A 16,148-nucleotide genomic window follows, 5' to 3' on the forward strand; every position below is an offset into this window, starting at 1 on the left:
CTAGAGCTTTTTCCATTACCGGCGAGGTGCGTCCTAAATAGTTTAAAAGAACACCGCGTACGTGCTGCCTGCATCGAGCCATTTTATACAGTGCGTCTCTGTACACAGGTATTTCCTTTCTTTTTTTTTCTTTAACGTTTCCGCCTGTCGAAGCACGTTGCACACTCAAGTATTGATAGAAATGTTACTACAACGTAGCCTAAAGCGCTTCTTAAAAGCACTTTCAGCAGTGCAGAGACAATGTGCGATCAGCAATTAATCGCCCTTGATGGTACTCTAACAATGAGTGACTGCATCACTCATTATATGGGCGATGCAGGCACTTACACAACAATGCGCATAGCAGTGTTAACTCGTTTAAGTGACACCTTTAATTGGGCATCTGCAACAGTCCCGCAAATGCATGGTACTGTTGGAAATGGCTGGCAGCCTATTTTCGCAGAGCTGCTGCAGATGCCCAGCTAGCGCTCTGTAATTACTATCTGCCAAAACAGTACACTGACTGTTCACAGGCGCACGTTGTCCATGTCCACGGCCTCATGAATATTCCTTAATCTGAGTGTCACTTCGAACACGGAGCCAGGAATGACCACCACCGAAGATGCCCATGTTCGCTCGAACTCACAGCTACCAAGACCCGCGACCAATGAAACGCATTGAAAAGACCAATGAGACAGAGAGAAGGAGGACGCACTGGCGCTGGTGCCGCAGCTGTGGACGCAATCTTCCCCCCGGCTACTCCGGCCATTGCCGGGGCAATCCTGGCAGGGCTGAGCAGGAAACCCGCCAAGACAGCGCTGAAAGGCAAACGCTATGGCGTATACAGCGACGGCTTCGACACGGAAGGTCATCCAAACACGCTTCAAAAGATTTCTATAACTTCTTGTAAATGCCACTCTGTCCCCCCCAGCCGCACAGCGGCGCAGGCGCAGGTTTATTGGCAGCCTCGTGTTCTTTAAAGATTGTCACGGAATGCGACTCCATTCGGCGAACAGAGTGCACCCTGAAACTGCCAGGAACAATGATTATTTCGTCTTCGGTGGGACTAGCCGAGAGAATTGCTACACGTTTTTTTAGAGGAATTTCTTTTCACGTTGTTCGTGTCTGGCAATCCATATGGTTTGTATGGTTGCCCAACTGAGCTAAGCACGTGTAGCAAGAGCAATGCATATTCTTGTTGAATTTGTTAATAATATAAACCATGGTTGTGCATAGCCGCAGTTACAGCTTTCCGTGTGACTCAGTCATAATCCACGGCCTCAAGCGAAGCAGCGCCACTGCATACCTAATCAGCTTCCACGGCAAGTTTGTGAGCAAAGATGAAGTATGAGAATGTGCAGCTGTTTTTCATGTAATGAATGTGACGTGTACAGTGAGTTGTTGACTGCTCTTCCTTAAGCCTCCCCTCATATAGACTCCCAGTCTGAACAGCTGTGGGACGTTAAGCACTATTAAGCAGTATCCCCTTCCCCACACACACACAAAATGTGCTGGCGCACACATGCATGGGCTGATACACATGCACACCCAGGCACACACGCATGCGGCCACACGCCCGTGTAAACACGCACATGCATGGGCGTGCATACAGGCACACTTACACAAGCACGAGCTACACATACACAAGTACGTACACATGCACGGTTGTACACACAATCGTACTTACACATGAACACATGCACGGGCACACATTGCGTGTTTGTGTATACAATTAATAGCAAACAAGTAGCATATAACCAATGCTAAAGAAACATTTTAAAACATGGATTTATTTGATTACCATTACAGATGAAACGCGATTTGCTTCTGCTGGCATTCTGCTGTCTTTGGAGAGCACCTTCACACATGTTAAGTGAAATAGGCCGTCTGTTGGTGCAAAACCCACATATTCCTACAGTAGTTACGCTACTCGGCCACTTATTCGAAGGTTACGGGTTTGTTGCCGGACCTGGCAGTCGCATTAGAATGGAGATTAAATTGGAAAAGCCCATGCACTTTGCGAAATCAGCGTATATTATACAACACGAAATGGTCAAAATGTCTAGAGCTCTGCACTACGGTGTCCCTGATAATCATATCATGGGTTTGGGACTTAAAACCCTGGATATTTAAAACCCCTCCTTAAAACCCCTCCTCAGACCTGAGAGTAATGGCACGGAGAAATAACTTTGACCAAGTTCTTATACTTACTTTTGTGTTACATAGAACCGCCAAAAAATTATTTTGAATGTGTGCAGAGCCTAACAACAAGTAATTGTTTGTCCCTCTGCAGGGACACTGGGTCTATCCTTAGGCATTGCTAGGAATACGTATGCATTTTTGTGTATTTGGAAAGGGCCGCAAATAACTGTTTTGAGGATGAACTTTAGAGAAAGAAAGATTAAATTGATTTTTATTAGTTCTGGTGACACATTTAGAGCACAAAAAAAACACTTTTGGGAAGTTCTTAACCCCACACACCAGTGAGTCAAGCTATCAGCGCAATTCCTTTGTGACAGAACTCACGAATGGAATTCATAGAAGCAGTCTCTTCCAACTTCTATGCAAAGGTACACGTCGCACCGAGCACATCTGTGGCATGTCTTCATGCTGCAGCCAGCGTTCCGGCACCTCGCTTCATTTGGTAGGTCGTCCTTGATTGGCAAATGCAGTGCGTCTGTTTTGCGGAAATGTTCTGATGGCAGAGCTTTTGGCCTCTTCCTTGGTCGGATGTCTATGTCATCTTCGTCTTCTTGACGAGTTGCGATCACCTTCTGCCATATCAATGCTTCGGCCACGCAAAGCTTGAAATCAAGGTACTCTAGAATGTTTTTTCTTTGGACGCCCTTTGCCTTCTTGTCTGCTCTGTACTGAAGCCAGCTGTTTACGCAAGCAAGATCAGACATGTGAAGAATTGTACGCAGTGTCCACCTGTTTGTGCGGCTCCTTTGAGCATACAGGGAGAGCATTCTGTCAGCTAAGTCAACACCACCCATATTTGCATTGTAGTTTCTGATGACGGATGGGCGCGGGACATCCAGAAACTTCTGGTCTTGCACCATCTTTTGCACTTATCTTCAGGCTCCACTCCAAAGGCAGCCGACAGCATCACAATGGGCTTTTTGTCGAACCATTTTGTGCAAGCAAGCCTGCTGTCTTGTCGCAGTCGCTGCTCCGAAGTTCCCCGAGATTTCTTCAACAAATCCTTGTCATTTGTGAAATGGGCCTCTTTTGGCATTCTGTTCTTCATCAGAGTGCCGGTGCCAAAAATGCCCTTCTTCATGAGCTCATCCATCAAACCGACCGAAGAAAACCAACGGTCACAGTAAAGCGTGGAGCATGCAGGCACTGTCTTAACCAGCTTCAAGACTGAGTTGCCCGATATGCCAAGGCCAAAGTCTGGAAACATCTCTTTGCCTTTGTAAATTGCAAAATCATAAATCAACCCGTCCTTTCCTGCGAGAACAAAGTTTTTCAGGCCCACAGGATTTGGTTTGTTAGGGATATACTGTTTCATAGGACAGCGCCCGGAAAATGGGATGACTTGTTCATCCACACAGAAGCAGTTGGGTCTTTCCAAGCCCAAGCAGCCCTTTCGCACCATCTCAACGAAAGGCGCAACCTTCCAAAGTCTCTCGCTCTTCTTGTCATCACTGATGTCGTCGTCAATTTGGCAGCACAGGTTAGATCGCAGTAAGAAGAAACGATCTCGTGGCATGGTGTCGGCTGCTGAGCTAACAGCCAGGCCCTTCTTCCGAAAAAATCGTATTCTTGGATAGCCAATCACTCCCATCAGCATGGAACAACCCAGAAACTGTTTAACTTCCTGACCTGTGATTTTATATATGATTCCACGCTTTCTCAGAATTCTCTGGTTTGTTTTCTCGGCCATTTTTTCGAGCATGTTGTCATCTACGTACTGCTTGTAGTAGTCGGCAGGCGAGAACTCCAATCTAGCTTCCGAAAAAACACACCCCGTCTCGAAAACAGGCACATTGTTTGCTGGTGAAGAATATTGGCTGCCTTCCACAGAGGACGCCTTTGCGAAATTCCTACGCCGCTGGAGCCGTCGTCGTCACTATCAGAAGATGAACCAGCATACTCCTCAGTGTCGGAATCATACGCGGCATTCACGTCGTCAACGTCGTCTTCATTCTCGGAGTCTGAAATATCGGAAGTTTCCCGGTCGCAAATTGATTGCAATACTTCGTCTGCCTTCTTGGTGGATAAGCCTGAACATAGCCTCCTTTATTTTCTGTGCCTGCGCTTTGCCGCCGGGATCAAAGGGAGCCGACCGTCAGGCTGAGTTCCCGCAATCACCACCAGGCGGCGCTGCCTTCCCAGAACCGGCAGAGCCTGTTCACTGACTCCGGTGCTACCGCCGGCACTGACGGGTGGGTCCTTCGTTGCGCGTTTGTAAGCGCGGCAAGCTTAAAAAACAAAAGTGTGATACCACTCCCGTGTGCCACTTAAATATTTAGGAGAGAACATATGCAAGAGAGAAAGAATAAGTACGCAAGATAGCACATTGAACAGAACACCATACCTTCAAGGAAACGGTAGAGAAACTTGTTTATTGCGTATTAATTCATTCGCAACCTGCGGAAACGAACAAGAGGGCATCGATCGAAACGTTCCTCACACGCACACAGTCTGACGAGCTTTAGTACCCTCGTTGACACTGTTCACAAGCAGCAATCACAATCACAATTTTTTTTTTTTTCTGATCGCCGCGTCACTTCTCGGGGCTTTTGTCGAAGGCTGCAAGTAGCGCGGATATTCTTCGAATACGCTAGGCACCACACCTTTCATAAGCCTTCGTGTTTTACATCCTTGCTTGAAATCAGAAGCAGCGAAATGACGACTGCACACGGTTGAGTAGCAGGAAGTGGTGTTCGGCGTCCAATTGTCTCGTGAAATGACTTTTATCCTCTTTTGCCGCAACTCCTCGTCGCTTGGAATTTCGTGGAATGAAATTCCTACTTCCTTCTTTTTGCTTAAAGACTTGCAACTGGGCACGCAACAGTACGCCATCGCACCTGACGCGGGTCATCACAGCCGAATGAACCACGGAGACTTGTGTGCGTAGGCCGCTGCACGAGACAGAAACGAGAGAAACCGTAAACTAACATTTCTGATTACTTAGCGAAATTCGCTGATAGGTGCGCGGAAAAGCCTCACGAGAAAGAAGCGCGAAAAATGATAGCAAAGCATGAAACCGGCCCTGCAAACACGAGGTGCAAACGGCGTTGTTTGTTTACACGCTCTCACTTATTGCCGCGTGTCATCTGTTCACGCAACACAATGAAGCAACAGTTAAATATCATACTTGCTGAAAGTACTACGCTGCGAACATAGGTGCGCGGAAAAGTATTGCCAGAAAGAAGCGCGAAAAATGATAGCCGCGCTTGACAACGGCCGTGCAAACGCGGGGTACAAACGACGTTGTTTGTTTATACGCACTCAGTTAACGCCGCGTGTCATCTGCTCACGCAACACAATGAAGCAACAGTTACAATTATACTTGCTGAAAGTACTACGTACCGTTTTGGTCGTAAATAATTGGTGTTGCAAACGTATGCGACACAAACAAAGGTTTCCTGGAGATGCGTCGCCGCGGCTGAATGCGCCGACTCGATTCTGGGATGCGAGCGCCCCTGGCGGACAGCAGACGCAAAAAGAGAGGAGGATGCGGGAGACGGCCGAACGGGCCCGGCGGACTGACTGCGCGGGCACAGAAAATAAAGGAGGCTATGGCCTGAAATTACAAAGCAATGGGAAGCTAGATTTCAATTCCCACTGGTAAACTTTCATAAAAAAGAATGTGCTAGTCGGCCATCTGACTTCAATATAAACAAGCACATGAACCCAATGTCCCTTTGCGAGGACACTAAACTTAGTAAGCTGCGAAGGTCCCAATAAAGTCAATAGTTTTCTCTAAACGGTGTCAACGTGTTTTCCAGGCATTAAACCTTTGCACGCCGTTGCAATTTTTTAAAATGAAAAGCGTTAAGACCAACGATAAAGCGACTTACCTGGCCGTTTCGCATAAAACGTGCTGGCGCTGATTGCCGCCATGTTTTTTCCGAGCGGGAAAGAGAAATTTCGCCGAGCTCAAGGTAGATGGCGCCACAGACCTTGTCCTCCTAGAGTGACATTGGTTCTCTCCGCTGCAACAGATGTTGTAGTTTTCGTCGTCTGTGAACCAATGTCCCTGTGGGGGGACAAAAGGTCTGAGGAGGAATCGTGTGGTTTTCTTTTGCTACATATTCTATCTGATGCATGGTCACCTGCACCCTTCTCAGGCACAAAAGCACCCTTAGAGCCAATTTTCGGGTGCTATCAAGGCAAGCACCTAAAAAAAAGAAAGAGGTGCTTTTTTTTTTTTTAAATCGACCATTCATGGGTGTTAAATGGTGTGGCAAAAAGTGCTTTAACGTAAAAGCACCCTTTTTGGACTTTTTTAGCTGTAAAAATTTTTACTGTGTACCTGACGGTCATAATCACAGCCTTGTAGACGCTGAAGTGTACAAAGGGTTTTGAGATGCGTGCGCATGTCACAGTTTTGGGTAAAGGTGAGATCAATGCAACTTCTGTGAATGGTAGTCAGACACTTGTCTGACTCGGTGGAGGCACACTGCGTAGAGTGCTTTGTCCGCATGTACTCCACCAACCACTCGCCGCTTTTCTTTCTCACGGCCACGTTAAACTCGCCAACCAAGACGACAAGGTCGGATACTTTAGAGTGTGCACACTTTTTTTTTTTTATAGCCGTGTCCAATTGCGCGGCAACAGTGACACAGGCGAGGTTGAGCGCAAGGTACACAGTCACCATAAAGACTCAGTCTCCGGTGCGGGCAAGGGTGTACAAGTCTTTGTGAGGAGATGTGTTTCGAACAGGCAAGGTGGCAATGGCATGCGATATGCGGTTCCCATATATGTTAGCAATGAGATTAACACCGCAGTATTAGCCGTCCTTGCCGCTTTGAGCCAAGTAGTGCTCGTTGACGACGTCGTCGGCACCATCGTCACACATACCACCACTGACACTAGGCCAGGCGCGGCAATCGAGGTCGAAAAGCGAGGACTGCTATCGCTGTCGCAGTTCTTGGCTAAAGGGCAGGTATCGCTTGAGGAACACATCCAGACCGCCCACTTGGCCAGCCAGCGAACCCGCGATGCGAGTGCCCTCACATGCCAGAGTGCAATCACCCTCTCCACTCACTCTCTCCTCACACCACCTTCTCCGGTTGCTGGGGGCAAGGATAAGCGCACGCGCCCGTAGCTGTTGCTATGGGATAGGGAGTGAGAACGAAGAGAGAACACCTGCCAGCGCGTGGACACGGACAGATCTCTGACATACCCTGACTAAAGAATACATTCGCATTTAAGCCGTAGGATGTAAGGAAACGTTGCACCCTACTTCCATAGGTGTTTATGAACACCCCTACACTATGGGTCTTAGAACAAGCTTCAGCTATGCAAGGGGGATGTAACACATAAAAAAACCCTACAAATGGTACTTTATCAAATTAAGTGCAATTAGTGGGACAACAAAAGGAGAAACACAAAGGACGACACGCTTCATCCTGTGTGCCTCTTCTTTTCTTGTCCCATTCATAGCACTTCGTTCTATCAAATACACATTACCAACTGGCCCAAGCCTCAACTGTTCTAAGGGAGAAGCATATGTTAATCTTTTTTTTCCTGCAGCTGAAAGGAAAGAAGGAAGATACTGGTGTCACCACTGCACTTTGTATACCTGCACTTAAGCAGCTGATAAAACTAGGGGCCTTGGTCCTGAATGAGCTGCATAATATCGGTGTATATGTGTAGGTAGACTGGGCTAAAGATGACAAAGTGGGATGCGGCAGGCGCATGACACACAGATGCACGCACTCACCACACTACAGTAGTGATAGCAGTAAGCTGTAGCGTAAGGTTCAACTGAATATAACGTCGGAGTAAAATATAAGTGAAGCCGGTATGTCTGCATCTGCCTCGATTTATAGAAAAATTGCAAGAAGTCTGACAAACAGGACTCTGACAGCGTTCTGTAAAATTTTGAAATCTGCCACCTGAACGAAACTTTTTTTTCTCAAATTTACTAGAAATTCATTGTTTTAAAGGCTATAAATCCACACAACTTCTTTTAAGAACATTTGCGTTAGTCGGGCAAATAGCTGAGAGGTTTGGCCTTGAATGACACACATACAACAGGAAAAAAACAAACGTGCAGAAAGAGTAAGCGAGTATTTTACTATTTCTGGAGACCTATTTACAACTCACTATATGTCACAGTGTAAACTTCCACATTAAAAAAATCACAACATTTGAGAAGGTTATGTAATTGGGGCTAGATTAATGTAATGTTATTGTTAATACACTTCTAATTGCAAAACTAAAGCTTGTTGCTAGTGTTTGCACAATTACCTTCAGCTGCTGAGATGACTGGTTCCTTCGAGAGAAGTGGGGTCAGGCTTATCTTTGTGTACAGTAAATTCAATCCCAGAAGTCATTAAAACTAATACACAAGGAGCAATGACCAAAAGTTGCCCAAGGAGTGTAACATATTATAAGCACTCTGCATCACTAACTGCTTTCTTAGTTATGTGTAGGTATAAATGCAGTGCATAGCCAGCATAATCAGTGGCATCTGACTCCACTGCAGTGAAAAATGAAAAAGGGTATGCTGCGTAAGAAATGCCATAAAAAGCGCGTCGTGGCAGAATATTTATACCTTTTATGTCGTAGATATGAAACTTACTTTATCCTTTTAGCTTGCTCGCGCAGGCTAATGAAAGGTGCAGCTCCAAGGCGATAATGTTCCATTAGCTGTATGCATCGACAAAATCTAAATGAATTTCAAGTTACATGCTTAAGTATGCGTCAAAGTGATAATGATAAAAAAAAAGAGAAAAGTGCTGCCTATCACTGTCTATCATTACAATGACACCTCAACAGATAGGCGCAGAGGGGCAGATCCAACCACCCATTTTAGGGGGGGGGGGGTCGCTTGAATTTAACACTGGAAAAGAGTGGCTACTTGGGCTCGTTGTTATTGCATTTTTGAAAGAAATATACTTCCTCAGTGCGCAGGGAACCTTTTCAAAAGGAAGATAGAGGCGAGAGATAGGACAGAGCGCACACTTACAACCAATTTTATTGCACAGATGGCGGGAATATATATACAGCCAAGAGGGTGAGGAGATCACACACAGAAGAAAGGACAAATCATGGCGCATGCGCCAGACCACCTTGTTCCAACCTTGAAATGACAACTTAACTGAAAATATACTCTTATTAATTATCCCACAGATTGACGGACGGGGCACTTACACGCTCAGTTCCTGCTTTGCGAATAAAAAAAGCTTCATATATTTCACGTGCCCTCTTGTCCTTATATCTTGCCATTACTTGGCATTCGTCAAACTTTGGTGTCCACCCAAAATTCGCACAGCTACTTGCCAAGTGGCTGCCCAGTGATCCGCACATCAGATTTGCGTGCTCCCTAAGGCGATCGTTCAGACAGCGCCTCATCTGATAGATGTATTGACCACATGATAAATAAATCAGATACACGACGCCTGTAATACATTCTCCAAACATCTTCGCATGCTTCGTATCGCACCCAACACTTAAAGATCCTTCGTAGTTAACTCTTCTACAAAAAGAGCTCAGCTTATTTTTTGCCGTGAAGAAACCTTTACCCCAGTTTTCTCAACGATTCTTTTTAAGCAGTGCGAAACTTTGTGCACATAAGGAATGGCAGACACTTTCGCCTTTTGCTGGTCCTTAGATGTATGCTATGCATTCTTGCCCTGCTTCAATACATTCAGAAGTGATTCTGCTATGCTGAGAGAAGGTGATCAGGAAAATCTGCATTCTTAAATCTGTTAGCTTGGTTGCTGTTACAAGCTGCCAATCTAGCGTCCCCAGCGCGAAGTCGGCGACTGGAATGACAGCAGGTTAGTTCGTTCCGTACGCAAGCAGAGACAGTGAAGAGATCAGAGACGTGAGAAAACAAAACAAACTTTACTCTAGTGATATTGCAGCACACGGGATCTAGTACAACACTTCTATACAACTAACAAAATACATCAACACTTGATACAACTAAAAAAATAACAAAACAATAAATCAGCTTACGAGAGAGAACTATTACAAACAACACAAACTAGCAACAATAGAACTACGAGGAGAAAGTTCGAAGATATAAACAGGTGAGGGCATACGTGTGATGACCGGCAGCGTTGCGTCCCCGACGATCGGATGCGAGAAGTCGAAGAGAGTTCTGGCACGACTGCGATGTCGGCGGTGTTGCAACGCTGGTGGCTCCGGGAGGCTAGTGCTTGCAGGTGACTTCGAGCAGGTTGAGCTAACTCGAGGCGAAGTCCCGATGTCTACGTTGCAGACGTTAATATCGCGTCACAACTAGACGAACAGCTAAGTTTAGATGGCCAGCCGATACAGAGCCACACTAAAAACTTCTAGAAGAGATGCTTGTTGATCTGTTTCTACACCATGTTGGTCAGCGACTAGTCTGCCTAGCAGGGCAAAATCCTGCGCTTAAATCCCCCTTGTGTCTCCTTGCTCTCTTCCTTGGGGACAAGAGACCTCTACATGGGTCCAATCATGCGCGTTTCATTGATGGAAACTCTGCCTCAAAAAATATATTGACCCCACCCCTTTTTAATTGGGAGAGGGCCCTCAACTAGCGAGAGTGACAGCCTGTTGGGATGTTGTCATACGGCTTGGCCACCAGAGGTTTTCCCACGATTTCTTTCATTGGAAACGGTCAGGCTGTTTGACTCTCAGCCGGTGCGTCCCGTAGTCTAATCCTTGTTCGGGGTACAACGCGGCCTTCCACGACCTTGCAGACGCCGCCGCAGTCACAAAGGATCAAACGTCGGCGGCGACGTTAGAAGAAAAGCACCCCATTCTGCACTTCTCGGCTCTCTTTTATGCGCCCGCCGTTCCCACGGTCAGTGGGGGGGTACGGCGCCCGTTAATTGCCGTGACGCGGGACTGCCAAAAATGGCCGTCCGTGACATTGCCCCCACTTTCAGAATGTTATTCATAACATTGGCTCACACGGAGGGGAATTTTTCGACAACAAGGAACAAAACACCACCAACAAGGAACAAGGGAGACATGAGGACTGTCCCTCTCATACACAACATAAATAGGCAGAGTGCATCAAAGAAACAACAAAAAGGGAAAAAAAATTGTTAGAGTACCAGCTTCAGTTACACGCAACAATATTAATGCGCCATGCAAACAAGAAAAAGAAATTGCTGTGTACGGCAGCCATCAATACAGAATACACTGCACGAAGGTATACTACGAACAAAACGGAACAGGTGCGCTCCTCTACTGTAGTGAAATCCTTCAATGTGCATTACAACAAGTAAAAACAACCAATGCATCAAGCAAAAAGAAAATAACACAAAATGCACTTTTTCCAGCTTACAGCTGTCCCTCACTTCAATCGCACACGCGGCGGTCGCGGTCTTGCCGTATTTTGAGAACTTCCGAGGCAACGACGCGTATGTGCTACCAGTTGAACGGCACAGTCACGCATCATTCGCCATTTCAGGTGACTTCTGTCAATCTGGCGGAGGTGACCCAAGCGATGTGTGGGACAGAGTGGCCATGCCTTCTTTGGGCTAGCTCCCGTGCGGTGTTTAGCTATTGTGGCCTTTCTTCTAGGACCCCTTCGACAATCCTGTCCCCCCAAAGCTTTAAATCTCCAGCGTACATTCCGTCGCGAGGATGCGCGCTGTGGCCTACCCTTTTGCCGCTGGCGCCTTACTTCCCGCCACAAAGGCCTCTTCGCTGAACTGGCCGATGAGCTACCCTCTTTTCGTTCTCCCCGATGCTTGCTTCCTCTTTCTTGCTTTCACTTTGTCGCGTGCGTACCCTTCACTCCTCTACGGCGACGTCTGCGACCGACTTTTCCTGCACCGTTAGGAAATTGGCCTCGGGTTGCGTCATCGGTAGTTTTACAGCTCAAGGGCGTACCATTAATTATGATGTTAATAGAACGGGAAGTCTGGCACTTTCCAGGTGATTTTATTTGTGAACCAGCGTTCTTTCTACTTTTGGTCCGGCTCCTCGCACGCATGCAAGCCGGTATTGACGCCGATGCAGAAACCCTGGTCCTACTTGCTACCCTAAAAGAATTTGTGCCTTTTTCTCGCGTAGTACCCCTTTTTCTCGCGCGGCTTTCCGACGTCTCTTGCATCTGCGCCACTTCTTGCGACTCTTTTCCGAGCTTCCCGATCGCAACTCCAGCTCGTCAACCCTCGCACACCTTGCGTCAGCTGTCGAATCCACGCAGTCTAAATGATTTTTTAAAGAATCGTCTCTTTCGCGCTCTAGACTGGCGGAAAGCTCAACACACTCAAGAACAGTGCCGTAGTTTTCCTTCACACAATCTACCTCGAATGGGGGGGGGAGCTGTTGGCAACTGTACTGTTATTCTCACCCTCTGCTTTGGCTGCTGCTCCTCAGCTTTCTCCTGTTTCCTTGCCCACTAACACATTGTTTGCAAGTTCTACCGTCGCGACAACCTCAGTTGAGGCCTGTACCAGCCTGTCTGCAGATATCTCAGCTGTTCTGCTAGCATCTAATTGGCACAGCACCTCGTCGCACATGCTCTGGCCTTTGTCGGCCTCTCTACTCAGAGCAGCACCTTTCGCAGCTCTCACATTTGGTTTGTCTTCGAACCTGCTGCGCTCTTCACACGTGCTAGCCTTCTCTATAGCTCTGGACTGCACCTCACTCATTTGAATATCGTGCTTCTCTTGAGCTACACTTACGGATGGCTGAATTTTCCGTCTGATTGCCTCGTTTTTCTGTTCCAATTGTTCGATCACCAAGTCGCGTGTTCGATCACGCTCTTTTCTATCCCTTATTTCCTTTTCTTCTCTTTCTTCTGTGTTTTTCTGAAATCTCTACCGCGTTTTCAATCTCCTCCTCACTGGCTTTTTGCGAGATCCGCCTCACGCTGTTACTCTCACTGAGGTGAATCTTTAATTGCAGTAACTGCACTTCCCGTTCTCCGGTTTCCCTTGCCGCTTCTCGTTCTTTCTTCCTTTCTTCGCGTTCTCTCTCCTTTTCTTTGCGTTCCCTCTCCTTTTCTTTCCAGGCCAGTGCCCGCTTTTCTCTGGCTAACACCTGCGCCTGTTCCTACTGCTCCTTAACCCATTGTCTCAGTTCGGCGCCCTCGAGGCCTAACTGTTTACCGTGTGTGATCCACTTATCAAAATCCATACACTCCATACTGCAACTGTCACTACAATGCCACTATAAAAACAGCGCAATCATATGCAGGATGCAACCGCTTCAACTGTGCGGCTCTATCACCACGCTGTCCGCACGGTTCTCGTTCACCCCTCACTGTCTTACTCTTGTACGAAACGTTCCTGTTGCGGACGCCAGTTTTGTTACAAGCTGCCACTCTAGTGTCGCCAGCGCGAAGTCGGCGATGGGAATGACAGCAGGTTAGTTCGTTCCGTACGCAAGCAGAGACAGGGAAGAGATCAGAGACGTGAGAAAACAAAACAAACTTTACTCTAGTGATATTGCAGCACACGGGATCTAGTACAACACTTCTATACAACTAACAAAATACATCAACACTTCATACAACTAAAAAAATCTATAAACAAAACAATAAATCAGCTTACGAGAGAGAACTATTACAAACTACACAAACTAACAACAATAGAACTATGGAGGAGAAAGTTCAAAGATATAAACAGGTGAAGGCATACGTGTGATGACCGGCAGAGTTGTGTCCCCGACGATCGGATGCGAGAAGTTGAAGAGAGTTCTGGCACGACTGCGATGTCGGCGTTGTTGCAACGCTGGTGCCTCCGGGAGGCTAGTGCTTGAGGTGACTTCGAGTAGGTTGAGCTAACTCGAGGCGAAGTCCCGATGTCTACGTTGCAAATGTTAATATCGCGTCACAACAAGACGAACGGCTAAGTTTAGGTGGCCAGCGGATACAGAGCCACACTAAAAACTTCTAGAAGAGATGCTTGTTGATCTGTTTCTACACCATTTTGGTCAGCGACTAGTCTGCCTAGCAGGGCAAAATCCTGCGCTTAAATCCCCCTTGTGTCTCCTCGCTCTCTTCCTTTGGGACAAGAGACCTCTACATGGGTCCAATCATGCGCGTTTCATTGATGGAAACTCCGCCTCAAAAATTATATTGACCCCACTCCTTTTTAATTGGGAGAGGGCCCTCAACTAGCGAGAGTGACAGCCTGTTGGGATGTTGTCATACGGCTTGGCCACCAGAGGTTTTCCCACGGTTCCCCCCGTGTGAAACGGTCAGGCTGTTTGGCTCTCAGCCGGTGCGTCTCGTAGTCTAATCCTTGTTCGGGGTACATCGCGGCCTTCGACGACCTTGCAGACGCCGCAGTCACAAAGGATCAAACGTCGGCGGCGAAGTTCGAAGAAGAGCACCCCATTCTGCACTTCTCGGCTCTCTTTTATGCGCCCGCTGTTCCCACGGTCAGTGGGGGGGTACGGCGCCCGTTAATTGCCGTGACGCGGGGCCGCCAAAAATGGCCGTCCGTGACATTGCCCCCCACTTTCAGAATGTTATTCATAACATTGGCTCACACGGAGGGGAATTTTTCGACAACAAGGAACAAAACACCACCAACAAGGAACAAGGGAGACATGAGGACTGTCCCTCTCATACACAACATAAATAGGCAGAGTGCATCAAAGAAACAACAAAAAGGGAAAAAAAATTGTTAGAGTACCAGCTTCAGTTACACGCAACAATATTAATGCGCCATGCAAACAGGAAAAAGAAATTGCTGTGTACGGCAGCCATCAATACAGAATACACTGCACGAAGGTATACTACGAACAAAACGGAACAGGTGCGCTCCTCTACTGTAGTGAAATCCTTCAATGTGCATTACAACAAGTAAAAACAACCAATGCATCAAGCAAAAAGAAAATAACACAAAATGCACTTTTTCCAGCTTACAGCTGTCCCTCACTTCAATCGCACACGCGGCGGTCGCGGTCTTGCCGTATTTTGAGAACTTCCGAGGCAACGACGCGTATGTGCTACCAGTTGAACGGCACAGTCACGCATCATTCGCCATTTCAGGTGACTTCTGTCAATCTGGCGGAGGTGACCCAAGCGATGTGTGGGACAGAGTGGCCATGCCTTCTTTGGGCTAGCTCCCGTGCGGTGTTTAGCTATTGTGGCCTTTCTTCTAGGACCCCTTCGACAATCCTGTCCCCCCAAAGGTTTAAATCTCCAGCGTACATTCCGTCGCGAGGATGCGCGCTGTGGCCTACCCTTTCGCCGCTGGCGCCTTACTTCCCGCCACAAAGGCCTCTTCGCTGAACTGGCCGATGAGCTACCCTGTTTTCGTTCTCCCCGATGCTTGCTTCCTCTTTCTTGCTTTCACTTTGTCGCGTGCGTACCCTTCACTCCTCTACGGCGACGTCTGCGACCGACTTTTCCTGCACCGTTAGGAAATTGGCCTTGGGTTGCGTCATCGGTAGTTTTACAGCTCAAGGGCGTACCATTAATCATGATGTTAATAGAACGGGAAGTCTGGCACTTTCCAGGTGATTTTATTTGTGAACCAGCGTTCTTTCTACTTTTGGTCCGGCTCCTCGCACGCATGCAAGCCGGTATTGACGCCGATGCAGAAATCCTGGTCCTACTTGCTACCCTAAAAGAATTTGTGCCTTTTTCTCGCGTAGTACCCCTTTTTCTCGCGCGGCTTTCCGACGTCTCTTGCATCTGCGCCACTTCTTGCGACTCTTTTCCGAGCTTCCCGATCGCAACTCCAGCTCGTCAACCCTCGCATACCTTGCGTCAGCTGTCGAATCCACGCAGTCTAAATGATTTTTTAAAGAATCGTCCCTTTCGCGCTCTAGACTGGCGGAAAGCTCAACACACTCAAGAACAGTGCCGCAGTTTTCCTTCACACAATCTACCTCGAATGGGGGGGGGGAGCTGTTGGCAACTGTACTGTTATTTTCACCCTCTGCTTTGGCTGCTGCTCCTGAGCTTTCTCCTGTTTCCTTGCCCACTACCACATTGTTTGCAAGTTCTACCGTTGCGACAACCTCAGTTGAGGCCTGTACCAGCCTGTCTGCAGATATCTGAGCTGTTCTGC

At 47.4% G+C, this 16,148-nt stretch overlaps 1 protein-coding gene across 2 annotated transcripts in view; it reads left to right on the plus strand.

The window, feature by feature from the left end:
• LOC119172454 (uncharacterized) overlaps positions 1-16,148 on the plus strand; it is a 184,764-nt gene that overhangs the window by 41,515 nt on the left and 127,101 nt on the right. The gene's annotated exons all lie outside the window — the stretch shown is intronic.

The sequence above is a fragment of the Rhipicephalus microplus genome, chromosome 4 (genome assembly GCF_043290135.1).
Source record: "Rhipicephalus microplus isolate Deutch F79 chromosome 4, USDA_Rmic, whole genome shotgun sequence".
Taxonomy (NCBI): domain Eukaryota; kingdom Metazoa; phylum Arthropoda; class Arachnida; order Ixodida; family Ixodidae; genus Rhipicephalus; species Rhipicephalus microplus.